The sequence below is a fragment of the Aegilops tauschii genome, chromosome 4, assembly GCF_002575655.3.
Source record: "Aegilops tauschii subsp. strangulata cultivar AL8/78 chromosome 4, Aet v6.0, whole genome shotgun sequence".
NCBI lineage: Eukaryota > Viridiplantae > Streptophyta > Magnoliopsida > Poales > Poaceae > Aegilops > Aegilops tauschii.
In genome coordinates, this window is record NC_053038.3 from 239,698,955 (window position 1) to 239,726,914 (window position 27,960).

Here is a 27,960-nt window from a genome sequence, read left to right on the forward strand (position 1 = left end):
TTTTTCTCAGCCCTTCTTATAACATTACTAGTTGCAGGTGAAGTTGAAGTTTGTTCCATGTCGGAACATGGATATGTTGGAATATCACAATATCTCTTATTTAATTAATGCATCTATATATATTGGGTAAAGGGTGGAAGGCTCGGCCTTATGCCTGGTGTTTTGTTCCACTCTTGCCGCCCTAGTTTCTCTCATACCGGTATTATGTTCCTTGAGTTTGCGTTCCTTACGCGGTCGGGTGATTTATGGGACCCCCTTGACAGTTCGCCTTGAATAAAACTCCTCCAGCAAGGCCCAACCTTGGTTTTACCATTTGCCACCTAAGCCTTTTTCCCCCGGGTTTTCGCGAGCCCGAGGGTCATCTTTATTTTAATCCCCCGGACCAGTGCTCCTTCGAGTGCTGGCCCAAACCGAGCGATGTCCGGCGCCCCCTGGGCAACCATGGTCAATGCCAACCCGACGTCTGGCTCATCCGTTGTGCCCTGAGAACGAGATATGTGCAGCTCCTATCGGGATTTGTCGGCACATTCGGGGGCTTTACTGGTCTTGTTTTACCATTGTCGAAATGTCTTGTAAACCGGGATTCCGAGACTGGGGTATTTCCGGGAGAAGGTTTATCCTTCGTTGACCGTGAGAGCTCATGATCTTTCGAAAGCCGTGCCCGCGGTTATGAGGCAGATGGGAATTTGTTAATGTCCGGTTGTAGAGAACTTGTCACTTGACCCAATTAAAATACATCAACTGTCTGTGTAGCCGTGATGGTCTCTTCTCGGCGGAGTCCGGGATGTGAACACAGTTTGAGTTATGAATGACGTAAGTAGGAGTTCAGGATCACTTCTTGGTCATTGCTAGTTGACGACCGTTCCGTTGCTTCTCTTCTCGCTCTCTTTTGCGTATGTTAGCCACCATATATGCTTATTGCCGCTGCAGCTCCACCTCATTATACCACCTTTTCCTATAAGCTTAAATAGTTTTGATCTCGCGGGCGTGAGATTGCTAAGTCCTCGTGACTCACAGATTCTACCAAAACAGTTGCAGGTGCCGACGATGCCAGTGCAGATGATGGGGTCGATCTCAAGTGGGAGTTCGATGAGGAACGTGGTCGTTACTATGTGTCTTTTGCTGATGATCAGTAGTGGAGCCCAGTTGGGACGATCGGGGATCTAGCATTTGAGGTTATCTTATTTTCATTTGGATCTTGACCATAGTCGGTCTATGTGTGTATTTTGGATGATGTATGAATTATATTTATGTATTGTGTGAAGTGGCGATTGTAAGCCAACTCTTTATCCCATTCTTGTTCATTACATGGGATTGTGTGAAGATGACCCTTCTTGCGACAAAACCACAATGCGGTTATGCCTCTAAGTCGTGCCTCGACACGTGGGAGATATAGCCGCATCGTGGGCGTTACAAGTAGCCTACATCGCGATGGTGTAGATGTTGAGGAACTCGGACGGATGGGTCTTTCCAGTGTACTTCTCGCCGACGTCGGGCTTGAACGTGCGGTGGGACGGCCACTGGAACTGCCGCAGCTCACGGGTAAAGGCCCGGCAGCCCTCGTATGGTAGGCCTCCGGGGCCCCCCGGTGCCAGGTGGTCCATAGCGGGTCCCGCCCGCTTGTCCGATTGGCGGCGCGTTTCGCGCCGACGCTCGACGGTGGTTCGAGCATCTTCGTGAGCTCGTTCCTGAAGGACCTGGCGCTGGTCGCGGAGGGTCCGCGGGTCGGACGACGCTATGGAGATGTTATCAGAAACGTCGTCACGACGGGCCGACGCTCGCGGCGGCTGGCGTGGAGGAGGAGAGTGCACCGTGGCCGCAGCTCCCCCGGTCCTCCCAGCGCCAGCATGCGGTGGCTCGATGGAGCGCCCACCCGAGGGCCCCGCCGGTCGCGGATCATCTTTGTTGGCGATGGCGACGAGGCTCCGGATGGTGGCCCTCCACTTGTCGAGCTTCTCCGCAGCAGGAGGGAAGTCGAGGAGAAGCTGCGTGCGCGCCAAAGCTTCCGCTGGCGTGGGCGGCGGCGACAGCTGCGTGGATCGCGGCGTGCTTTGACTTCTAACTACGTTAGAAGGAGCTCCGTTACGACCCAGCGGCTGCGTGCCATTTTTGCCAGCGCTTCGGCGAGCGTGCTGAACCCCTTCATCTTGTGGATGACGCACATGGCTCTTCCCACGGCGGTGCCCAGGGTCACCAACGTGGTGACGCTGCTCGGCGCGCACACCATGGGAAGAATGCGTGGTGGTCGCCGGTGTGGGCGTCTTGGAGGTCGCTGCGCCGCCCGGAGGTGGCACAATGACACCCCTGGAGGGCCCCGCGCCGCCTGCGGGGGGCCCAGCTCCGTCTTTGGATCTGGCGACGTGCGGCCGGTCGTGTGGCGCGCGAACGACGCCGCTCGCCAGGCTCCGACTGCCTGGGCGATGCTGGTGCTCGCGGACCGCGGCGCGGGTCCTGTCCGCGACCGGTCCACTGCTAGTCCGCACCGGCACGGGCCGTTCGGTTCCCAACGAGCCGATCACCGCGGCCGTCTTCTTCTTAGGAGCCATGGCGACGAAGAACTGCTAGGCTAACTACTAGACCAGATTCTCACAATTGCGCCCCCTACCTGGCGCCAAAGATGTCGGGGGAAACGACACCTATGGGATCGCAAGAATCCCTACTACGTTTGCCAGGGCGCAGGGTTGCAAGAAGAGCAGGATCAGGAGCCAGCACGAGGAGCGTTTACCGAGGTTCGGGCTGCGAGGATGCGTAAAACCCTAGTCTTGCTTTGGTGGGTGTATTTCAGAGAGTTCTTGAGCTCTCGAACTAGCTGTCGTGAGTGCGTGGTTCGAAAGAGCCGAATCCTTCTCCAGTATGCCATGGGCCTCCTTTTATAGTCAAAAGGGGCTGCCACAGTGGCACACAGGAGGTGGAAAGGCGCACAGTGCCCTGAGCTTATCGCTCGGATTACAGGACAAGACGCATTTAATGTGTTGCTTAGGTGTCCCCCTACTTTATCGGGGACGGGGGCAAGGCCCGTCCCTTCCGTCGCCGCTCCTCCTTGCTTCATCACGCGCCTTGGCTAGCGATGCGTGCTGCGCCATGTAGGCAGGCACGCAGCTGAGGTGGCGCGGTGGTGGATCCTTCACGAAGATCTGGATGCGGCCACACAGGCGCTCGATGAGTTGGCCTGGGGGCTGCATGTTGCCACGCAGGTGCCCGCCCAGCTGGTTGGGCTGGCAGCTGCATGTGAACGGCGGTGGAAGCTTGGTTGGCGTGGGCCTGGCGGTGGCCCTACTGGCCTCCTTGGTGAGGGCCTTGCCGTGTGGCCCGGCAAGGGTCTTGTCGTGGCGCGCTGTCGTCTCCGGCAAGGGCCTTGCCGGGGGTCTGGTGGCCTTCCTCGGCAAGGATCTTGCAGAGGATCGTCGTCTTCTAATCCTCATCTGATCTTGAATATGTCTTCACAAAGATCTGCATGCCACCACAGAGGTGCCTTCCCGAGCCCTGGCCCCACGTGGATGATGGCGTTGTGGACCGTGGGCTCAAGGGTGGCTCGCTCTGTTGGTGTGGGGCGAGCTGCCCCGGCAAGGGTCTTGCCGGGGCTGCTGAGCCTGCCCCGGCAAGGGTCTTGCCGGGGGAGCCTGCTTCGTCCCTCTGCTCCTTGTGGTCTCGGCCTTGGCGTTGCTCTGATTAACTTGGGCTTCGGTCTTACCTTGGCTCACCTCCCCTGTTCTGCTTGGTGTGACCGTGGGCGCGGCTCCGACTGCCCGTGCACAGGTAAAGGGGTACAAAAGCGTGCCCCTCTTTTTGTGCACCGACACGCCTATATAAAGTGGAGGTGCCACACACTCATGTGATTGATCCCTTCGGCATTGTCACTAGGTTTTGCATGTGTTGCGAATAGACACCTCCACTCGCTGCCGGTTCTCTAGTCGGACCTAGCAGTCCCTGCACGATGTTCATCCTGCACGCGCAGATACCATTAGAGGCGGTGCACTTGCCCCACTCCGGCGAACCTGTACGTGGGAACCAACGACCGGCTGTTCGAGGGAGATTGGGCGAGGAGGAGACGATCCACGGGGACGCGCTGCCTGTCGGCATTCTGGGACCGGGGGTGCCCAGACTTGCCTGCCTGCGGCCCGAGGCATGGCTCCACCAACGGCCTGGTATGCACCAGCTTCGGTAGCGAAAACTCAAGACCCTCACCAGGGGCCAAGCCTCACGAGGAGGACGACACCAAAACCTCCCTGGGGGCAGCCTCACTAGGCTGGCTCCCGAGGAGCGGAGATATCTATCCAAGGGGCACCTCGCGAGGTTCACGTGACGTGAGACATGACGATCAAGGCTAGGCGGGTGCCAGCGGGCGCAGTGTACCCGTTTCCTCTTTGGTGCTAAGGAGGCAAGCGCAAGCGCGGGGTCCCGAGGCATCAGGCAAAGGTTTCCATATCGGTGCAACAAAACTAAGACCAGTAGGACGGCAGGACGGAGGTCATCGCGGAGCCCACAACTGCGTCACCACCAGAGCCTTTGGCAAGCGTAGACTACTTTTGTCAGGATAGGTTGCACTAGTTGTTCCCCTTCAGACTTGGCCGTTGTGGGATCCCTTCCCGCCTAACATTTGGGAAGAGGACTGAGGCCACTATAAATAGGACTTAGCCATCACCATAGGCGGGAATGATCATTCATACCACTCTCACACCCACTAGCTCATCGATCTCAAGAACATCTCACCTCCTGAGGTTGTTCGTCCACTGTACTAGTTCATCCTCGGCCCCTCGAGGAAATCCACCACAAACTGGAGAAGGGTATTACACCGCAAGGTTGCCCGAACCAGTATAAACCCTTGTGTCTCTTGTTGTTTGGGTTCGTCGAGCTAGGCCGTGGAATCGTTGATCGAGCGGGCTAGGGAGAGAGTGTTCTTCGTGCGCACCACAGAGTTCGAACCTCTCAAGGGTTTGTCAGAACCCGTAATCCGACATTTGGTGCGCCAGGTAGGGGTGCGCTGAAGCCTTTCTGTCGTCGATCGACGCACCACTGCTCCACCGGTTCCATGGCTGACGGTCGTCGAGCCCATGCTGAGCGCCGAGCCGCTCTCGCCGCCCGCATCGCCCGTCGGCGGGCCTCCCCGTCGCTCTCCATCACTTGCTGCCAACGCTGCCATCGGCCCGGCGGGGAACGAGCAGCAAGCCTCATCGCTGCACCCCTCCGTGCGGCAGGACTGTTGGTACCCCGATCCTAAGTCACACCCATCTACCACGTAACACATCATATCACTTTGCGGCCTCACGCACGGTATTCCCACGGGTGCCACCTTACCTGGCCCGGGACCATTTGCGCCTTTTGCCTCACATATATGATAGTGTCGCTAGCATCCATATGACAGAGAACCCGGGCCGACAAGTCTAGTCGTAAACCCAAAGTGGATCTAACTTATAGGGATAGGCATACATGACTCAGCAACGAACGTGTTGGTCATCAACGTATGAACCCACATCGTAGCAAGCTACAAGGACTTAAAGGAAAAACACATGACATTTCCACGAAGGGACAGACATCGGAACGAAGAAGGACAAATGCCGGCCAGCCTAAGTGTGCCGGAGCAGTAGCAAGCTACCATGGCTCAGTGGAAGCACTAGGAGACATTTCCCAGTAAGAGAGGCTACCAAGAATAAACAACTAGGTTGTCGGATCCCACACATACCAAGCATTTCAATAACATACACACAATATGCTAGATATGTGCAAATACAACATGGCATCACAAAAAGTCTACGACTCAAAGTATTTATTCATTAGGGTCCGAGGAGCCAGGTATTACAAACATGGGTCTGATGACCCAGCATTCAAGTCATACAAGCAATACGCACATGCGGAAGCTTAACTTGTCTGAGTACAGACAACTACAAATGAAAAAGCCTGAGAAGCCTAACTATCTACAAGACCCTGCCGAGGGCACAAGATTGTAGCCGAGGTAACAACCTAAACATCGAAGTCCACGCAAAACTACAAGTGAGACTGGAGTCTCTCTTCAAAGACATAAATTAAGCAAACGTGAGTACAAATGTACGCAGCAAGACTTACATCAGAACTAGCTACACATGCATCAGTATCAAAAAGGGGTGGTGGAGTTTAACTACAGAAAGCCAGCTTTGACTCGGTGGCTATCCTGAACTACGACTGCTGGTAACTCTTTGGAGGTGGCGCACACGAGTCCACATATTCACCATATCAATACACCACTATGGATCCGCTCCCGTCTCCCTACGAGAAGGCCATCCATGGCCTACTGTGTATGAGCTAAGTCTATCCCAAGCCCACCTGTAGTGGGTGCCACTTGGTAGACTACTAACACTACCTACAAACACCAGAAACTTGTTGCAACTCCTGGACAGAGATCGAGGCAATTAATAAGCCGAGAGGGGTCGAGTTACCGGAACCCAATGTGTGGTACTAACTGTTCATGGATGAGAGGCACAAAACACAGTTCCTGAGGACGGTTTCAACGAGACAACCCACCATGTACTCCTACATGGCCTCTCACCGCTACCTTTACCAAATCGTGTTCACACACTTAGCTCGTACACAGTAGGCCATGTTCATCGTCATTCCAATTCATCCCCGATGAATCGGACCTGACACAACTCTAAGCAATAGCAGGCATGACAAACAAGCATGAATGAGTAGGCACATCGGGGCTCAAACAACTACTACTCATGCTAGTGGGTTTCTTCTATTTACCGTGGCAATGACAGGTCATGCAGAGGAAAGGGGTTCAACTACCGCAGCATGTAATAGTTGAATCGCTGTTGTCCTAATGCAGTAAAACAGAGCAGGAGCGAGAGAGTGGGATTGTATCGGAATGAACAAGGGGGTTCTCCTTGCGTGGCACTTCTGAAGATAGTATAGCTCTTCGTCGGTGTCATCGAACTCATCGTCGGAACCACGTCTACTGAGAGGGGACAAATACCGGCAAATAAGGAAGAACACAATCAATGCAATGCAACAATTATGATGCATGATAATGACATGGCAATATGTTGCGATTGAGCTAATGCAACTAAAACCAGAAGGGTTTGAGCTATTTTGAACCCAAGGTTCAAGTTTAAAGTCAAACTATGAACTTATAAACCGCATTATCATGATTTGATCTAAACAGCAAGGTTAAGTTATTTAAACATGCATAATACCAGTACAGATGGAAATATAGGATTTTCTTGATCATTTTTCATATATAAATTATTTCATTTGGAGTTAGAGAATAATTTCTATGATTTTTGAAGTTTACACTATTTTCTGGAATTTCCTGGATTATTTTAATCCAGAAAATGGTTAACTGCGTTAGCATTGTGTAAGCATGATGTCAGCAAGTCAACGGAACCGTTCCTGGTCAAACCTGGCAGGCGCATCCCATGTGTCAGTGAGTGTGGCTAATCCTAATTTAATTTAAACGTAAACTGGTTTAGTTAACAGGGCTGGCCCCACACGTCAGTAACCTAGGGCGGTCAAACCTTGGTCAGACGGGGTCAAACCCAATCAACCGGGGTTAATCCCACCGGTGAGTCGACGCTGGCGAGGCCAGACGCGGCGGCAGCTGCGGGATTGCGTCTCCGGCGACCAAATGGGCGGCAGAGGGCATCTACATGACGCGGGCACCCGTCCGCGTCGAGTGGTGGCGGTGGTTGGGCCTGGGGTGGCCAGAGTCATCGCCTGCATCGACCTTGGAGGTCGCTGGAACTCGGGTGAGCTCGGGTCGATTCCACGGCGGCCGGGGCAGCTCGTGTGGGGCACCTACATGCTCTACGCGGCGCGGGGAGGAAACTGCGCACGACGGCCGGACCATTACGTGGCCGGAGACAAGTCGGCGTCGAGCATAGGCGGCAGCGCGTGTGGGCGATCAAGGTGCGGTGGCTACGGCGCAAGGGAGCGAGAATGGAGAGGGGGAGGACGGGCAGCAGCTCACGTGATCGTCATGGAGTGGACGGAGAGCTCGGGGAGGGGCTGAGGCACTCGGGGCGTCGAGGGGGATCTCCGGCGACGGCGATCAGGGACGAGCTCGGTGAGGGTAGAGGAGCACGTCTGGCTACCTGTGGCGAAGTGAGGATGTCGAGGAAGTCGAGGCAGAGCTCGCAGGCATGGCGACGGGTCGAGGGAGAGGCGGTGGCGTCGACTACGGCGGCGACGTCTTACGGGCGCTTCGGCCATAGCTCGAGAGGACGACGGAGAGAGCAAAAGCGGGGAGAGTGGTGTCCAAGGGGTCAAGGTGGTGCTGAGGAGAAGACGCGAGGCGTGGCGGTGGCGAGGCGACGCAGGCAGGCAACCTGGTGGCGTGGCGCCCGCGCGCGCGCCGTGCGCTGTCCCTCCTCTGCCTACTGGCAGAGGTGGGTGTCGACTGGCACAGGCCAGGTGGGCCAACCTAGTCAGGTAAGTGGGTCTGAGTCCTTTCTCTCCCCCTTTTTCTATTTTCTGTTTTCTATTTTTTTGCCTTTGTTTTTATTTAGTTTAACCAGTAAATCATTTCTTACATTCTGAAAATTATCATGTGGCTAGATATAATATATTCAGAGCCACTCGCCATTTTCCATAATTACTGGATCATATTAAATATATAGCAAATATAAATCCAATGAAAATAATTATTGGATTAACTCAACTAGCCAAAAATAAATATTTCTGTCTCCTAAAAATATTGGTTTCAATTTTACCTCTATCCAATATTTTCAGAAAAAAGGAACATTTTCTTGGACCTGTTTGAAGCAATTTTTATCTTGATCATTTTTAGAATGATTTCTGAGGCTTTCACATATCCCTAATTCAAATTTATTTGAAAACTTAAACATGACGCTCACATGAAAGCTAGCCTAGGTCATACCAGACTAGGGATGTGACAACTCACCCCCACTAAACAAGAATCTCGTCCCGAGATTCATGACGTGAGGTAAGAAGACCGAGGGGACACAAAGCTAACACGATCTTCACGAACCAATTGCCCGTGTGGAAGATATTGATTCATTGCTTCAAATTGATCTTGACGTCTTTGCCTTCGAGTTCTTCGTTCAACACGATGATTACGGAAAGAACTCTATAGGAATCGACCTTCTAGAAGATCGAGCAACTCAAGTCCAACTCATGGAGTGAGACGTTATAACATCTCTCGAGCTGAGACGTGAAAACACACATCGAGAGGGATGTAAGAATAGATGCGGAGGTTCAGTTTGGTAAGCAACAATTCCACGCTTAAGTAAGATGGTGAACGGGTTTTGAAAGTAGCGAGGAGTTATTTGCCCTTCATGCCAAAGGGGGCACCTTAGGGGAGGTGACTCGTAGAATTATTCCCTTAATTGGCAAAAGAATTACTTTTGATACAAGGATCATTGAAACTCTCTATACCAGCCTAAGGAGAATCACAATCGATCATTTGAAGGAATTCAAAAGAATGGCATACTCAGTTTGAAAAGGAAACGAGAGTTATAAGACAACTCAGCAAACAGAAAGCACATTCCAATTGATACCGATGATATAACCTAGTGTCTGAGCGTGCTCTCAAGAACTTGCGTTTCCATATTCATCAGGGTTTTACCAATATCTGTGCCAAGCTCTTGGCAAATCTTCATACTACCATGATGAATAGTGATGGAAGACGCAGATGCACAGGAAGACAAACAGTTTCTTAGATTCTACCTTAGCAATGCCAGGGAAACAAAATTTGTCTGATCGACCGAGAGACATTTAGCACTCCGCTTCTAATGTTTTCCTTGGTGTTCTAGCTACCACGGTCATGCTTAAAAAACATCAACATGGCCATCAAGTAAGGTCGGACTTCGGGAGCACAAAATCCATAAGGAACAACTTCTAGAATAAGTCATGAGAAATCCTCATGGAAAATGACCAAACGGCTTAATCAATATACTACAGTAATAGTGCTTCCAACTATGTGCGTCAACTTCACTGGAACCTATATCATAGTTCTTGGAACAAGTTCCAACCATCATATCTGGCTGAGATTCAGATCTGGTTGGTAACAGGATAATCAGACAACGTGTCTAGAAAAGAAAGTTTGCAACACAAACCTACGAGATGACGTTGCGAGATTCTCGGGATATGAACTATGATAGCAAGCTCCAAAACATGAGCTGGTTCTGCTACATACATGTGAACACGCTGTCCAAGACAAGCATGACCACGTAGAAGTTTTACAACAAAACACTACCTAATTCAGGTGGGGATCCATCATCGAGGGTAACGAAGTACTTACATAAGTCTTGCTCTTAAGAAGGAACTTCTTCTCCTGGAACAAATCAATCAGTGGCTTGGTGTGCTAGGAAATACATATGGAATGGAGGTAGCGAGCCTATCAAACCATAGAATACTTTGCACATGCATGACTGACTTGGGATGATTCCAAAGGAAGCAAAACAAACTTTCTCAAATCCACGGCGACAACTTACATCAAATGCACATGAGCTAGAGAAAATCACTTCTTACACCAAACATATACTTCATGGTTTAGCATGAAGATAATGCCTATGTAAATTTCCAACACTAGCTTGATGTTCAACACAAATCATGGAGGGGACAAACATGTTGCCGATGGGCTCGACAACAATTCATCGACGTTTCCATACAAATGGAATTCCACACTCATGGAAACCAGGTGATATCATTGGTCAGACCAAAAGATGTAATGGTGTATGCTCGTGGGATCAACCACGAGTAAGACAACATTACGAACATCGTTGGTCCTAATTTGATTTGACGATAGCCCATGCGCAAATCAAAGATTGGATAAGACAATAGCGCCGACAATTGATCACGAGGATCAATCGATGAAGATGTCATCTTTCTTCAACAAACACACAAACACAAGGATATCCCTTTGGAGATGAACTAAGCGGGGCAACCTTTCATCTTCCAACTCTCCAAGTTGTTGTCTAGCTCAACGAACTAGCTCAGGGATATCCAACACAGATCTTGGAGAAGGGGTGGTTTATAAGAAAACCAACTTGATCGCGAGCTCAACATAATGGTCAGGGGACAACCTGGTGATACTTCCGAGAGGATATTCAGAAAATCACAAACCACCGATATGTTATTAAGCTCGGGAATAATCCTGCTTTCCAGGGTAACACGATATGATCAAATAAGCGAGGGATTGGCACAATCCTAACTCATTGATCGAAGTGTGCACCAGAAATATGGACTAGGTAGCACAATTAATCTTAAAGTGGTGATTCAATAACCAACACGCTAAGGATGAGAATAATTTCCTTTAACTACCAAGCAACAAAGTTGCTAGGAGTATTGATTTCACACATCACAATTCACTTGTCGGCATTCCGGTTACAACATGGGCAACGAGGAATGAATAATGATGGCGAGAAGTATCACTGTATCAAGAATACATAAGAGGTGGTGCAATTCTCATGACAATCCTGACATAAAGGGGGTAATACTCTAGGGTTGAACAGAACAGAAGCTGGATTGGCATTTTGATCTGTAGAGCACAACTACTTTGACCCAATCCTGGAAATGGATAATGTACCGGAGTTTGTTTCTCCTAGTCATTCTGGAATAGAATTGCTTGATGGACCATAGGGGTAAAATGCATCGATGCACACGAATGCACGACTACTCTGACTATCAACTGATAGACGGGGTCGGAATATAGCTGAGGAGGGACAACTCAAAGGAACATATGATTTTTTTGAGCTATGGATGCATAGATTAGTATGTCGAACATGTTCAACATATTTCTTCCGGATAACCCATGAAGAAGGGTAGGACTGGCAGAGTCAAAAATATAATGGAGAACTCATCAAGAGCACTCTGATTGTGATCTTTTGGTTCAAAATAACTTCTGCCTTAATGGTTCATCGTATTGGAAGAACGATATACCACAGAACCTCGAGGACTATCACAAGGTTACTAATATCCTAAAGGAACTAGCAAACACTAGCAACATGAAGTAAGTAGGGTGAATCTCGGATTCAAGAACCCAGGAATAGAATGCCTACTAACTAAGTGGCATCACGGGATGCTTTCGAGAATGATGGCCAGAATCATCACACTGGGAACACAAAACATGGCTAGATTACTAGGTGGTTCTCTAGAATACCCTAGTGTCAGAATAATAGATCCAACATATATGACGAGGCAATAGAGTACCTCAACTCACCGATTTAGTGTGGTTAACTTGGCCTAAGAAGACATCAAAATCAGGGAGGGAAGATTTGCAAATGGATCAGATTGTTTAGAAACCTGCAATGACCCGGACAGCATAACGACTGTGAATGCTAAAAAAGATTTTGAGACATTCTGCAAAAATGGTGGTATAACCACTCAACATCACAATATCAAGGTTCCGAGACCAACTGTTATCACACGGAGGTAGTAGAAACTTAACTGAGACTTCAAACCAACAATCCTAAGAGTCTACGGATTAGTAACACATGATCCTGATCGAAAGAAGAGAAAGCCTAGTTCCTCAACCCCGTAGGAAAGATAGGATGACTCGGATCAGAAGGGCATAAGGTAAACGAGTAAAAAGAGCCTTACATTCCCTTCCACAATCAATTCCCTTATATAACCAAAGAATTTCCAGACTCGACTTCGACCAGTTTGGCTTGGTAATCCTAAAGGCAGTCAGGCTCTGATACCAAAGCTGTTGGGACCCCGATCCTAAGTCACACCCATCTACCACGTAACACATCATATCACTTTGCGGCCTCACGCATGGTATTCCCACGGGTGCTACCTTACCTGGCCCGGGACCATTTGCACCTTTTGCCTCATGTATATGATAGTGTCGCTAGCATCCATATGACAGAGAACCCGGGCCGACAAGTCTAGTCGTAAACCCAAAGTGGATCTAACTTATAGGGACAGGCATACATGACTCAGCAACGAACGTGTTGGTCATCAACGTATGAACCCACATCGTCGCAAGCTACAAGGACTTAAAGGAAAAACACATGACATTTCCCCGAAGGGACAGACATCGGAACGAAGAAGGACAAATGCCGGCCAGCCTAAGTGTGCCGGAGCAGTAGCAAGCTACCATGGCTCAGTGGAAGCACCAGGAGACATTTCCCGGTAAGAGAGGCTACCAAGAATAAATAACTAGGTTGTCAGATCCCACACATACCAAGCATTTCAATAACATGCACACAATATGCTCGATATGTGCAAATACAACATGGCATCACAAAAAAGTCTACGACTCAAAGTATTTATTCATTAGGCTCCGAGGAGCCAGGTATTACAAACATGGGTCTGATGACCCAGCATTCAAGTCATATAAGCAATACGCACATGCAGAAGCTTAATTTGTCTGAGTACAGACAACTACAAATGAAAAAGGCTGAGAAGCCTAACTATCTACAAGACCCTGCCGAGGGCACAAGATTGTAGCCGAGGTAACAACCTAAACGTCGAAGTCCACGCGAAACTACAAGTGAGACTGGAGTCTCTCTTCAAAGACATAAATTAAGCAAACGTGAGTACAAATGTACCCAGCAAGACTTACATCAGAACTAGCTACACATGCATCAGTATCAAAAAGGGGTGGTGGAGTTTAACTACAGAAAGCCAGCTTTGACTCGGTGGCTATCCTGAACTACGACTGCTGGTAACACTTTTGAGGTGGAGCACACGAGTCCACATATTCACCATATCAATACACCACTATGGATCCGCTCCCGTCACCCTACGAGAAGGCCATCCATAGCACTCACGCTTATCTTGCGCATTTTAGAGTATCCTATTTCACTTGTCTATGAATTGCATAGGCAACCAAGTAGTCCTTTACCGGGGACGCGGCTATTCGAATAGATCATTTGTAACCCTGCAGGGGTGTACCTCTTCACACACGCTCTCACCACTTACCGCCATGTACACGTCATGTATCTCGACAACCTTCAAGCGGAAGCCTGGCGAGGGCATCGGCAATGACTAACCACGCAAGTCTTTAGTCCAGGTTTATCGCCTGTTCGGGTTCCATCTGCAAGGAGATCTGCCCGGGGTGTCGCTCACGGCCCCAAACATTGTGTACAGGGTTCCCAAGCCCACCAAATGGGTGACGCTTGGTATACCCGGCAACGGTGCCTAGTCTGTCCCAAGCCCACCTGTACTGGGTGCCACTTGGTAGACTACTAACACTACCTACAAACACCAGAAACTTGTTGCAACTCCTGGACAGAGATCGAGGCGATTAATAAGCCGAGAGGGGTCGAGTTACCGGAACCCAATGTGTGGTACTAACTGTTCATGGATGAGAGGCACAAAACTCAGTTCCTGAGGACGGTTTCAATGGGACAACCCACCATGTACTCCTACATGGCCTCTCACCGCTACCTTTACCAAATCGTGTTCACACACTTAGCTCACACATAGTAGGACATGTTCATCGCCATTCCAATTCATCCCTGATGAATCGGACCTGACACAACTCTAAGCAATAGCAGGCATGACAAACAAGCATGAATGAGTAGGCACATCGGGGCTCAAACAACTACTGCTCATGCTAGTGGGTTTCATCTATTTACCGTGGCAATGACAGGTCATGCAGAGGAAAGGGGTTCTACTTCCGCAACATGTAATAGTTTAATCGCTGTTGTCCTAATGCAGTAAAAGAGAGCAGGAGCGAGAGAGTGGGATTCTATCGGAATGAACAAGGGGGTTCTGCTTGCCTGGCACTTCTGAAGATAGTATAGCTCTTCATCGGTGTCATCGAACTCATCGTCGGAACCACATCTACTGAGAGGGGACGTATACCGGCAAACAAGGAAGAACACAATCAATGCAATGCAAAAATTATGATGCATGATAATGACATGGCAATATGCTGCGATTGAGCTAATGCAACTAAAACCAGAAGGGTTTGAGTTATTTTGAACCCAAGGTTCAATTTTAAAGTCAAACTATGAACTTATAAACTGCATTGTCATGATTTGATCTAAACAGCAAGGTTAAGTTGTTTAAACATGCATGAAACCAGTACAGATGGAAATATTGGATTTTTCTGATCATTTTTCATATATAACAATTTCATTTGGAGTTACAGATTAATTTCTATGGTTTTTTGAAATTTACACTATTTTTGGAATTTCCTGCATTATTTTAATCCAGAAAATGGTTAACTGCGTCAGCATTGTGTAAGCATGACATCAGCAAGTCAATGGAACCGTTCCTGGTCAAACCTGATAGGTGGGTCCCATGTGTTAGTGACTATGGCTAATCCTAATTTAATTTAAACCTAAACTGGTTTAGTTAACAGGGCTGGCCCCACGCGTCAGTGATCCAGGGCGGTCAAACATTGGTCAGACGGGGTCAAACCCAGTCAACCGGGGCTAACCCCTCCGGTGACTCGATGCCAGCGAGGCCAGACGCGGCGGCGGCTGCGGGATTGCCTCTCCGGCAACCAAATGGGCGAAAGAGGGCATCTACGTGACGAGGGCACTCGTCCGCGTCGAGTGGTGGCGGTGGTTGGGCCTGGGGTGGCCGGAGTCGTTGCCTGCGTTGACCTTGGCGGTCGCTGGAGGTCTAGTGAGCTCGGGTCGATGCCACGGCGGCCGGGGCAGCTCGTGCGGGGCACCTACATGCTCTACGCTGCGCGGGGAGGAAGCTGAGCACGACGGCCGGCCCTTAGGTGGCCGGAGACAAGTCAGCGGCGAGCACAGGCGATAGCGTGTGCGGGCAATCAAGGTGTGCTGGCTACGGCACACGAGAGCGAGAACGGAGAGGGGGAGGACGGGCAACAGCTCACGGTGATCGTCATGGAGTGGACGGAGAGCTCGGGGAGGGCTTGAGGCACTCGGGGCGTCGAGGGGGAACTCCGGCGACGGTGATCAGGGACGAGCTCGGTGAGGGCAGAGGAGCGCGTCCGGCTACGTGTGGCGAAGTGAGGATGTCGAGGACGTCGAGGCGGAGCTCGCAAGCATGGCGAGGGGTCGAGGGAGAGGCGGTGGCGTCGACTATGGTGGCGGCGTCTTACGGGTGCCTCGACCATAGCTGGAGAGGATGACGGAGAGAGCAGAAGCGGGGAGATTGGTGTCCAGGGGGTCGAGGCGGCGCCGAGGAGAAGACGCGAGGTGACGCAGGCAGGCAGCATGGTGGCGTGGCGTCCGCGCGCACGCCGTGCGCTGTCCCTCCTTTGCCTACTGGCAGAGGTGGGTGTCGACTGGCACAGGCCAGGTGGGCCGACCCAGTCAGGTAAGTGGGTCTGGGTCCTTTCTCTCTCTCTTTTTCTGTTTCCTGTTTTCTATTTTTTACCTTTGTTTTGATTTAGTTTGACCACTAAATCATTTTTTAGATTTAAAAATTATCATGTGGCTAGATATAATATATTCAGAGCCACTCGCCATTTTCCAGAATTATTGGATCATATTAAATATATAGCAAATATAAATCCAATGCAAATAATTATTGGATTAACTCAAATGGCCAAAAATAAATATTTATGTCTCCTAAAAATATTGGTTTGAATTTTACCTCTGTCCAATATTTTCAGAGAAAAACAGGAACATTTTCTTGGACATGTTTGAAGCAATTTTTATCTTGATCATTTTCAGAATGACTTCTGAGGCTTTCACATAACCCCAATTCAGATTTATTTGAAACCTAGGTCATACCAGACTAGGGATGTGACAGGGACGGACACACCGCCACCCCGTCGATGACTCCAGCTGGCTCATCGTCCCATGCTCAACCCGGACCCGCGAATGCGCAGGCTGCGCTGCTCATGGCGCGCGAGCTCCTACATTTCTGTCCCGTCGACGACCTCTACGGAGATTGGCTGGACCGCATCGGCGAGCTCGTCAGCGCCGCAGGGGGCTCTCCTGCACCGTCCCTTTGGCTGCCTCGTCCGCCTCCTGCAGCGAGCGACATAGCTCATGGAGCACCTCTGCCACCTCCGCATCAAGACATCGCCCGCGCGTGAAGAAGGAAGCTGCCAGGAAATCCTGTAGCTGCAAGAAGATGCTCCTGGACTCCCAGCACCACCACGTCAAGATCGCGCGCCGCCTGCCGCGGCAGCGCGTGGGTACCAAGACCAGGCTCCACCTCCACGATGGGCTCCAGTGGCCACCGCGGGTTGCCGCGCCTTCACCCCCGAGCTTCGCAGCGTCGTCTGGCCCGACAAGTTCAAGCTCGACCTGCCTCCATGCTACGACGGCACCTGCGACCCTGCTGAGTTCTTACAGCTCTACGAGCTGAGCATCAAGGCGGCCAACGGCGACGAGAAGGTTATGGCGAACTGGTTTCTCATGGCTCTCAAGGACGGGGCGCGCTCATGGCTCCTGAACCTGCCCGCCGGATCGATCTTCTCGTAGGGAGAGATGCGCGAGCTCTTCGTCGCCAACTTCCAAGGCACTCGCGACCGCCCAACTGTCGCTGGTAACCTGCGGCGCATCAAGCAGCAGCCAGGAGAGACCCTGCAGAAGTACATCCAGCATTTCAACAACGTTCGCCTCAAGATCCCCAAGGTGACGGATGAGGCCATCATCTCAGCATTCCCTGATGGCGTCCGTGATGTCAAGATGAAAGAGGAGCTCGCCATACACGAGGACCTATGCACGGATCTGGAGATGTTCAACATGGCGACCAAGTGCGCGAGAGCTGAGGAGGGACGCCTCTCCCTTCTCGAGCTTCCAGCTGCCGACCTAGAAGACAAGAAGCCCAAGACCAAGGACGTGAAGCGCAAGGGGGCTTCCATGTTCGCGGCAGAACCAGAGATGAAGCGCGGCTGCGACCACCCCGAGTCATCCAAGGCCAACCGCTCGTTCTACGCCTTCCACAATGTGCACAGCTACAACACCGACGACTGTCAGGAGCTCAGGGCCATCCGTGACGGGCACTTCAGTCGACGCCCCGAGCTCAACGACCGAGGCTACGGCCATGGAGGAGGCAGAAGTGGAGGACGCTGGGACGACCATGGCCCCTGCCAGGAGTGGCGCGACCGACCTCGTGAGGACCGCTGGCGGGACCAGCCTCGCGAGGGCGCGTGGAGGGACCAACCTGGTGAGTACCGCCCTCAGGGCAATGCTAGCCTCCCCCGCTGCCGCCACCACCAAGGATGAACAACGACCACCACCAGGACGAAGGGGCTGGGGGCTTCCAGGAGCCTCGCGCAATCGCCTACATCTTGGGTGGCACTCATGCCCTAGCCTCCCAGCGCATCTTCACGCAGTTCGCTCGTGAGGTGAACGCGGCCCTCCCTAGGATCGAGACCACACGCCCGCTCAGGTGGTCCAAGTGCACCATCACCTTTAGCTCGTCCGACCAGCTCAAGTGCGCGACCACTGTTGGCGCCGTCCCGATGCTCTACTCGCCTGTCATCAGCAACGTCCTTGTCACCAAGAGCCTTATCGATGGCGGTGCGGGACTCAATGTTCTCTCCATCAAGACGTTCGACTGCCTCCAAGTGCCATATGATTAGCTGAAGCCCACCAAGCCCTTCTCGGGAGTGACCGATGGCTACACCACCCCGATAGGGCAGATCCGCCTCCCTGTCACCTTCGGCCAGCGCGACTACTACCACACCGAGCTCATCAACTTCGACGTCGCCCACATCCGCCTGCTATACGATGCCATCCGTGGGTATCCAGTCCTGGCCAAGTTCATGGCGGTGACCCACCACGGCTACAACGTCCTCAAGATGCCAGGAAGCTGCGGCATCATCATGGTCGCCTGTGAGGAGAAGGACATGGTGTGCTCCCTCGAGCACGCCTACCAGGCCACAGCAGTTGAAGACCTAGACAACGAAGGCGCCATCTACCCTCCTGAGGTAGTCCCCAAGAAGAAGAAGCAGCTGCTCCGCCAAGAGCCTCAGGAGAGCGGTGTCTCGAGCAGCACCACCTCAGGACCTGCGCACACAGATGGGGCGCCTCCCTCTCTCGCATAGGAAGGAGCGCCCGACGCCGTCCTCAGGCTGGGCTCGGGGGCTCTCTTCTGGAGGGCCTCTGACCTAGCCAATGTCACGAGGGAGGCACTCGGGCACCACCTGGAGGCATGCTTCACCGCACGCTTCCCTCATGAGGGCACAAGGCATGGAGTGGCTGGTGCTCAGGAGTTCGCCACCAAGGCGACCAAGGAGCTTCAAGAGGCGAGAGCCATGCACTGCGACCGCCGCCCACCACCTGGCGCGGCTCCTCGTCATTGCGAGGACAACGAGCTGCATGTCTGCGTCGACATCCCAGGGCTCAACAGGGCCGCATCCCAGGAGCATTTTTGGCCTTCGCGCGTTGGTCAGTGCGAGGGTCCACCTCCCAGCTATGTTCGCATGCCATTCGGCTTGCCGAACGTGGCTGCCACCTCCCAGCGCCACCCGTGGAGCATTCTGGCGGCTCAGGAGGCCAGGCATCACGTAGTCCTGGTGGAGATGGCGACGGTTCTTCGTGAGCCTCCTGGGCCCGCAAAGCCTCCCGAGGCTCTGGACTCAGGTGGCTCGTGAGGAGCAACTTCTTCAGCATGCGTCTTCAGCTGCGTCAACATCCCTCCAGCAACGGTGCTAGGTGACTCTTTCCAATTCATTCAGTTGGGGGCGCCCCTCGGGCAGCATTATCCCCAAGTCGCACGGGCTGTCCCTGCGACATGTATCCTTTTGCGTCTTTAAATTACTTTGTTGGGGGCTCCCCTCGGGCTGCATCGTCCCCAGGACGCATGGGTCCGTCCCTGCGGCATGTATCGTCCTTGCATTTATCCAAACTAGCTTGCCTCCTTACATGAGTTACCTTATGATTATCACCTGCTTGCCTGTTGCCCTTCACGGCCTCCCGCGTTGCTGACCGGCCTCCTGCTCATCCCGCAACAGGGGTTACACATGCTGGTACGACGCTTGTGCTCGGGTCCGTCCCTGCAACACTGACAAATCTGAGTGGTCGAGCTCTGGCTCGCGGCCCGCCCCGAGCACGTCACCTCACAAGACCCTTGGTGCCTTCATCTTCTTGCGGAATGACCAGCGGCAGTACAACAAGCGCGATTACAAGCCATATCTTCCTCTCAAACTAACCCGCAGGGACCTCCAGAGTTTGGCTACGGGTGGCCTCGCCGGACGCCTCCTTCCACGTGATTCGCTTACGCGTTAAGGGGGGCTCCTGAGCATTGCGCCTCAGGAGCTCCTACTGACTTTCCAGCCCTCACCCCTGGCCTTGACCACGACATCACGACCTGGCATACCAGCGGCGGCTGAGGTTGCTCGAGGGTCGGGACCCTAGGACGCAGAGCACTTAGATGAGCAAGGAAGGGGGAAGCCGGCATGAGCCTCACCTAGGAACACTGCCACCGAAGCGCGAATCAGATGTTCTACAAGGTCCCACCTTGGGCTCGACAAGATAAGTCACATATTCGCGTTAGCATGACATCGCAATTGGAATTTTCGGTTTGGGTAGCGTTGCTCTGGCAAAGCCACCTTCCTTTCTGCCTTCAGGACGCTGCTTGCACGCCAAAGGGGACCACTTGAGCATCGCGCTTCAGGAGCTCTCACCGGACCTTGGTCCGCTCACCTCCTGGCCTTGACCATGGCATCGCGACCTGGCATACCAGCGACTGCTGAAGCCTGCCTGGTGACTGGGACCTGCCGGCGTAGAGCGATAAGCTACCGCAAGGATGAAAAGGGGGGACAATGCCAAAGTGAGATACGCAACCACAACCTAGATGTATGAATAATAAACATTGGGGCAAAAGCATTACAAGTTCTTTACACACCCCCACGGGGTTCGTTCCGATTCCTCGCAGGGAACAAAAGAAGAAAAACTTCAAGGGGTCCTAGCTTCGGGCGTCACAGCCGACGCCATCATCAACAATGGGCCACGAGGGGCCGACTCCAACCCCATCCAGATCATCGACAACGAAAAGCACACGCCGCTGCCGCGCTCCAGGCACGACGAGAGCTTGGTGGCACGTAGCTGTCGTCGCTCGTCTCTGGAGACTCATCAAGCTCGGGATATTCGCTGGACTCCCAGGGGCCCTCGCTGCTGCTGGAGGAACTGCCGGCAGGGCCGGGGCGGGCTCGGCGCCTGCTGCCGTGCCATCTAGGTGGCCCCTCCAGGGCAGCACTCTAGGCGGCGGCGGCCTTCCTCATCAAAGACCTTGACGAACATCATGGAGGCGCCATCTTACTCGAAATGGATGGCGAGGGCCCCCTCCAAGCGGCAAGCGCAGGCGACTTCGCACCATCTGCGGGTCATGAAGATCTTGCCCAGGGAGACGACCTCAACCACCGCACCCGTGGCCTCGGTGCTGCACTCGGCATGCTGCAACCATAGCTCGAGCGGCCCCCTCAGCGACATCTATTCGGCAAAGAACCACGGAAGCTTGATCCATGTGCGTGGTGGCATCGCCACCCATACCACCAACTCGCGCGATGAGCCCTCGGCATGGGTTCGTGGGCCGGCGGCTCATACCACCACAGCCTGGCCAACATGGCCGAGACGCGAGCGGCACGGGGCGCTCCCGCCTCCTATGGGGCCTTGCGCATGGGCATACAAGGGCAGTGTGTAGCCAGGCGGCAGCCGCTCGTACCAAGGGCGCTTTACCTCCAGCCTCACGCCAACATCGCGGGAGCGGTTCAACCTCTTCTTCGGTGGGAGTGGCCCCAGCTCCTCGTGGGGGGTCTTTCCCATCTCCACGGTGGAGAACCTCCTAATCAGCGCCATGAGTACCGCAGCAAGACGGTGAGGCAAGGAGGAAGAAGAAGGAGTAATCACCGAGAAGGTAGAGATGAGCGAGGGGGCCCCGCCCCTCTCCTCATTTATAGCCACGTCAAGTCGAACGGTCTAGTAATGGTTTTCTTCTGCATGTAGCAGGGTCTCGTCAAGTCGAACGGTTGCCGAGGCAGCGTGAGGTAGCGGAGGCGCCCACGTCCCATTAATCACCACGAGTCAACCAAGGCCGCAGGTGGTTGGGGCCCGCGGCACTCCGCACTTGCCCTTTGGCTTCGCCTCAAAGCCAAGTTCGAGCGCGCCTTGGGCCCGGGGGCTACTGCCGGCGTTATAGGACTGGGGGTGCCCAGACTTGCCTGCCTGCGGCCCGAGGCGTGGCTCCACCAACGGCCTAGTATGGCCCAGCTTCTGTAGCGACAACTCAAGACCCTCGCGAGGGGCCAAGCCTCCCGAGGCGGAGGACACCAAGACCTCCCTGGGGGCAGCCTCACGTGTAGTGTACAGTTTCTTCTTTCGTGCTAAGGAGGCAAGCGCAGGCGCGGGGTCCCGAGGCATCAGGCAAAGGTTTCCATATCGGTGCAACAAGACGAAGACCAGCAGGACGGCAGGACGAAGGTTATCGCGGAGCCCACAACAGCGTCACCACGAGAGCCTTTGGTAGGCGTAGACTACTTTTGTCAGGATAGCTTGTACTAGTCGGCCCCCTTCAAACTTGGCCGTTGTGGGATACCTTCCCGCCTAACATTTGGGAAGAGGACCGAGGCCACTATAAATAGGACTTAGCCACCACCATAGCGGGGATGGATCATTCGTACAACCATCATATCCACTAGCTCATTGAGCTCAAGAACACCTCACCTCCTGAAGCTGTATTTCCAGTTTACTAGTTCATCCTCAGCTGTCGGTGTGGAACGACACCTATGGGATCACAAGAATCCGCACTACAGCTGCCGGGGCGCAGGGTTGCGAGGAGAGCAGGGCTAGTAGACAGCACAAGGATCGTTTACCCAGGTTAAGCCCGTGAGGATGCGTAAAACCCTAGTCCTGCTTTGGTGGGTGTATTTCTGAGATCCTTGAGCTCTCGAACTAGCTGTGGTCAGTGCGTGGTTCGAATGAGCCGAATCCCTCTCCAGTATGCCATGGCCTCCTTTCATAGTTGTAAGGGGCTGCCACAGTGACACACAGGAGGTGGAAAGGCGTATAGTGCTCTTTGATTATCACTCGTATTACGGGACAAGACGCATTTAATGCATAGTGTAGGTGTCCCCTTGCTTTATTGGGGATGGGGGCGAGGCCCGTCCCGTCCGTCGCCGCTCCTCCTCGCCTTGACACGCGCCCTGGCTAGTGAGGTGCGTGGTGCCATGTAGGCAGCCAGGCAGCTGAGGTGGCGCGGTGGTGGAGCCTTCACGAAGATCTGCATGCCGCCACGCAGGCGGTCGATGAGTTGGCCTGGGAGCTGCATGTTGCCATGCAGGTGCCCGCCCAGCTGGTTGGGCTGGCAGCTGCATGTGAACGGTGGAAGCTTGGTTGGCGCGGGCCTGGCGGTGGCCCCCTGGCGTCCTTGGCGAGGGCCTTGCCGGGTGGCCCGGGAAAGGTCTTGCCGTGGCACGTTGTCGTCCCCGGCAAGGATCTTGCCGGGGATCTGGTGGCTTTCCTCGGGAAGGATCTTGCCGAGGATTGTTGTCTTCTAATCCTTGTCTGATCTTAAATATGTCTTCACAAAGATCTGCATGCCACGACAGAGGTGCGTTCCCGAGCCCTGGCCCCATGTTGATGACGGCGTTGGGGGCCGTGGGCTCAAGGGTGGCTCGCTCTGTTGGTGTGGGGCGAGCTGTCTCGGCAAGGGTCTTGTCGGGGCCGCTGAGGCCGCCCGGCAAGGGTCTTGCCGGGGGAACCTGCTTCGTCCCTCTGCTCTTTGTGGTCTTGGCCTTGGCGTTGCTTTGATTGTCTTGGGCTTCGGTCTTACCTTTGCTCACCTCCCCTGCTCTGCGTGGTGCGGTCGTGGGCGCGGCTCCGATAGCCCATGCACAGGTCAAGGGGTACAAAATTGTGCCCCTATTTTTGTACACCGACAGGAGCCCCCGGGCCTGGGCCACACATAAGCACGACACGTTGTTGGGCCAGGCCCAAAACGGTGCGCGGGCAGGTGGGGCGGTTTTTACCGTGGTAAGACTCTTCACGCGCTTCGCTTCCCAGGACCCGCACGCGCGGCGCGGCGTGGAGGGGTGTGCGTGACGTGGGCGGCATGCGTGGGGCAGTTTTCACACGCATGCTTCACATCGCAGTAAAGAGGAGGCTCGCGCCTTCCCCGTAAAAAGAGGGAGGCGTGGAGGCGCGGCTCATTTACTGAACGGGGCTGGGGCGCGGTCTTCAAGGCGTCCACTCCCCACGATCACAGGGTGGGGAGAGGTCACTTCGCCCGTCCCCTCGGTTCTGCGCGTCCGCCACGCGTCCCCCATGCACTTGGGGTAGCAAGCGGGAGGGGCGGGAAACCGGGCCGTCGCTGGTTGGGGCAGCGGGTCGGTCCTGATTCCGCGCGCCTCTGGTGGCTGGATTGGCCGAACGGGGTGGCCGAGCCCCGACCCCGCTCCTTTATAAGGAGGGGGAAGGGGGATGGCGTCCCGCACTCTTCTGTCATCTATCTCCTCTTGCTTCTGCTTCTTCCTTTCACTCGCCATGGAGAAATGGAATCCTGGTCCTTCGACGGTGGCAGCGAGGGTCGTCGCTCGACAACGCGTCCCTCCTCCTCCTAAGACCGTGGTGGTGGAGCTGGCCGCGAGGGGAAGGGGGAGGGGGCGAGGACATGGGCGAGGCCGAGGCAGAGGGCATAGCGCTCGGGGAAGAGGAGGACGGGGTGGCGCGCCGGCCTTGCCCCCGCCAATGATGCCCTTCCCGATGGAGGGCCACGTTGAAGACCAGCCTGGCGAGTTCTTCATCAGGCTGCGCCGGCCTCCGCGTCGTCGTCTTCGTCTCCCTGCCCCGTTTGCTCGGGTGATGGAGCGTGACCCTCCCCAGACCCTCAGGTTGCACATGAGGGGCTGTGGGAACGGGGGCACGCGCGTCGACGTCGACTTCCCGGCTCCTCAGGTCATGTACCTCCGCCGTGGAAGGAAGACGTTCGCCCGCATGCACAGCCTGACAGTGGGGCTCGTCCTCTACTTCAAATTAATGGAGGACGGCCTGCTCTCTGTCAAGGTCTTCGAAGAGTTTCGAACTCGCCTAAAATGCTGCGTGGAGAGCTCCTCTGATGGAGATTCCAACGATGGAAACTCTTCCTCGAGCGAAAGTGACGAGGAGGACAGCGGGGACGAGTCCGACTAGGCATCGGACGCCCCGCGCCTGGGCGGGTGCGGCAGCAGCAGTATCTGCACCTGGCCGCTCCTTCGGCCGGGTTTTTCCGGGGGTGGGGCCGGCTCCTTGAACTTCTCGGGGCCGTCTCCTTGGGCGGCTGGCGTCGGGAGGCTGCGGAAGAGGAAGAGGGCGGGCGGCACGGCCGTTAACTCGGAGTACGCGGGCACCGACGCCTTCATCGCGTATTGCCGGTCCTGCCGCCTCGTCTTCCAGCTCCTTTCCCGGCACCATCATCACCGGCCCGCTTGTGGGTGGCCACTGAGGTATTCTCTTGGTGCTTTCTACTGCTCGTAGCTCGCCTAGGCGCCCCTTTTACCCTCTCGCCTCCTTGACCTGCCTCCTGAGGAGAGGGAAAATAGAGGGATCACGGGCACCTTATCTCTTTTTTAACCTGTAAGCCTGCGGGCCTTTGTTAAATTTAAAACTTGTAATTCCCTTGCTCATGTTTTTCATCTCCCACGAACTGTACCTGTATGGGATGTTTTTAATGAAAAAGGGATGTTTGCCGGGTTTTTCGTTCGTGGGTAAATCCTGCGACAAGGAGCGAATCCTTGTTATTGTTTAAGATAAACGTTTTTCGCCCAGCAACAGGCCTTGCCGTCCCCCCACTCCACTCGACCGTTCCAGCGCTCTTGGCGGAGGCAGGGATGAGGTGGGCTTTAGGCTCCTCCTTTTACCTCCTTGCCGTCGCGGCTACAACCAAATCCGGACCCAGGAAATAATCCTTAGGTATAGGAAAAAGGGGAGCATGGCAGCCTGGAGATAAAAACGAGGTTTCACATACCCCAGTCCGGCTCCGAAATGCATGACAGAGGATAAAAGACTTATCTGGATCTGCAGCCCCCGGCAATCTCATCTTGCCGCGGTTGGATCCTTGTGCTCGCAGCCCCCGGCAACTCTGGTTTGCTGGGGTCAGGACGCCGGTCCGTTTTCTTTATTGCATGTAGCTCAGCAGAAGTGCTCATGTGCCCTGCGAACCAAAAGAGGACAGAAGAGAAATAGATAGACGTGCACTCGACATCTAAGCTAGGGGTTAGTCGCTGCTGAGCACTATCAACCCTAACCAAGGAAGAGACTTGACATAGCATGCATGCTATGACTTAGGGCGCCAGCGCTTCATTTATTTGTGCTCAGGGTCTGCGCCTGGCTCTGTACAAAGGGTCACATGCCTTGCCGGCAAAGCTTGTACAAAAGGTGGCTTGCCAGGAGGCCCGGCAAGCTGCGCCTTACGGGTAAAACTTGCGAAGATGCTCAATGTTCCAGGAGTTGCTCACTGGGACGGCATCCTCGGTCTCCAGGCGGACTGCGCCAGGCCTGGTGACTCGTATTACCCGATAAGGGCCTTCCCACTTCGGCGTCAACTTCTTGGATTCTTGGCCGACTGAACGCGCCGAAGAACAAGGTCGCCTTCCTCAAAGCTTCGGGCATGAACCTTGCGGCTATGGTAGCGGCGCAAGGCTTGCTGGTAGCATGCAGCTCTCACACCCTCCCGAAGACGATCTTCATCAAGGAGCGTCGCATCATCTTGGCGCAACGGCTCTTGCTCAAGCTCATCATAAGCGAGCACTCGAGGTGACCCGTATATGAGTTCCGTGGGGAGAACTGCTTCTGCCCCGTATACCAGGGCAAAAGGTGTCTGGCCGGTGGCTCGATTTCGCGTCGTCCTGATCGACCAAAGAACCGCTGGCAACTCATCAATCCAGCGCCTTCCACTCTTGTGTAGCTTGTCAAAGGTATTCGTTCTCAGGCCTCGCAACACTTCAGCATTTGCCCTCTCAGCTTGACCGTTGCTCCGTGGATGTGCCACGGAAGCAAAACAGACCTTGCTGCCGAGGTCTTGGATGTACTGCATGAAGGTGTGGCTTGTGAACTGCGTCCCGTTGTCGGTGATGACTCTGTTTGGCACACCAAAACAGCAGACCAGTCCTTTGAAGAACTTGACAGCTGACTGAGCAGTCACCTTCCTCACTGCTTCCACCTCCGGCCACTTTGTGAACTTGTCGATTGCAACGTACAAGTACTCAAAGCCCCCGACAGCGCGGGGGAAAGGGCCCAGTATATCGAGCCCCCAGACCAAGAATGGCCAGGAGAGAGGGATTGTTTGAAGGGCTTGAGCTAGTTGATGAAATTTCTTTGAAGGAACTGGCATGCTTCACACTTCGTTACTAGTGCCGTCGCATCCTGGAGGGCGGTGGGCTAGAAGAACCCTTGCTGGAACGCCTTCCCGGCAAGGGACCTCGACCCTATGTGGGATCCACATATGCCTCCATGTATCTCCGCCAACAGCTCCAGTCCTTCCTCCCGGGGGATGCACTTGAGTTTCACACCGTTCAGCCTTCTCCAATACAGGACGTCATCGACGAACTGGTACAGGGCGGACCGACGGGCTACTTTCTCCGCTTCTTCCTGCTCCTCAGGAAGCTCCCCTGTTTGGAGGAATTGGACGGTATGTTGTGCCCATGCTGGAGCCTCGGGCTCGACGGCAAGGACCAAAGGTATCTCTTTTGCCATGGGAGCGGCTGTCTCTACGGCCAGGGCTTGACGCTCCGCCGGAGCCAGTTGCTCTTGGGCAGGCTCAGCGTCCGTGGCAGCACCCTTGCCGGCAGCCCCGGGGGCTCGGTAGGAAAGTACTTGCTCGGACCTGATTTCCTCCGCTTGTTCTGCCCCGCTGATGGTTCGACGGATGGTCGAGTTAACTGGAGCAAAAAGGTACCTGGTTCCATAGGTAGTTTGAATGCGGCACGCTTTGACAGGTAATCGGCAATGTCGTTCTCCGCTCGGGGGACGTGCTCCGTGTCGATACCGTCAAAGCATTCCTCCAGCTTACCTCATCTACGTAAGCTTCCATCAATGGGCTCTGATAGTCCTTGTTGACCTGCCTGACAACGAGCTGCGAGTCACCCCTGACGATAAGCTTCTTAACCCCGAGGTCTGCCGCGATCCTGAGACCGGCAAGCAATCCCTCGTACTCAGCAGT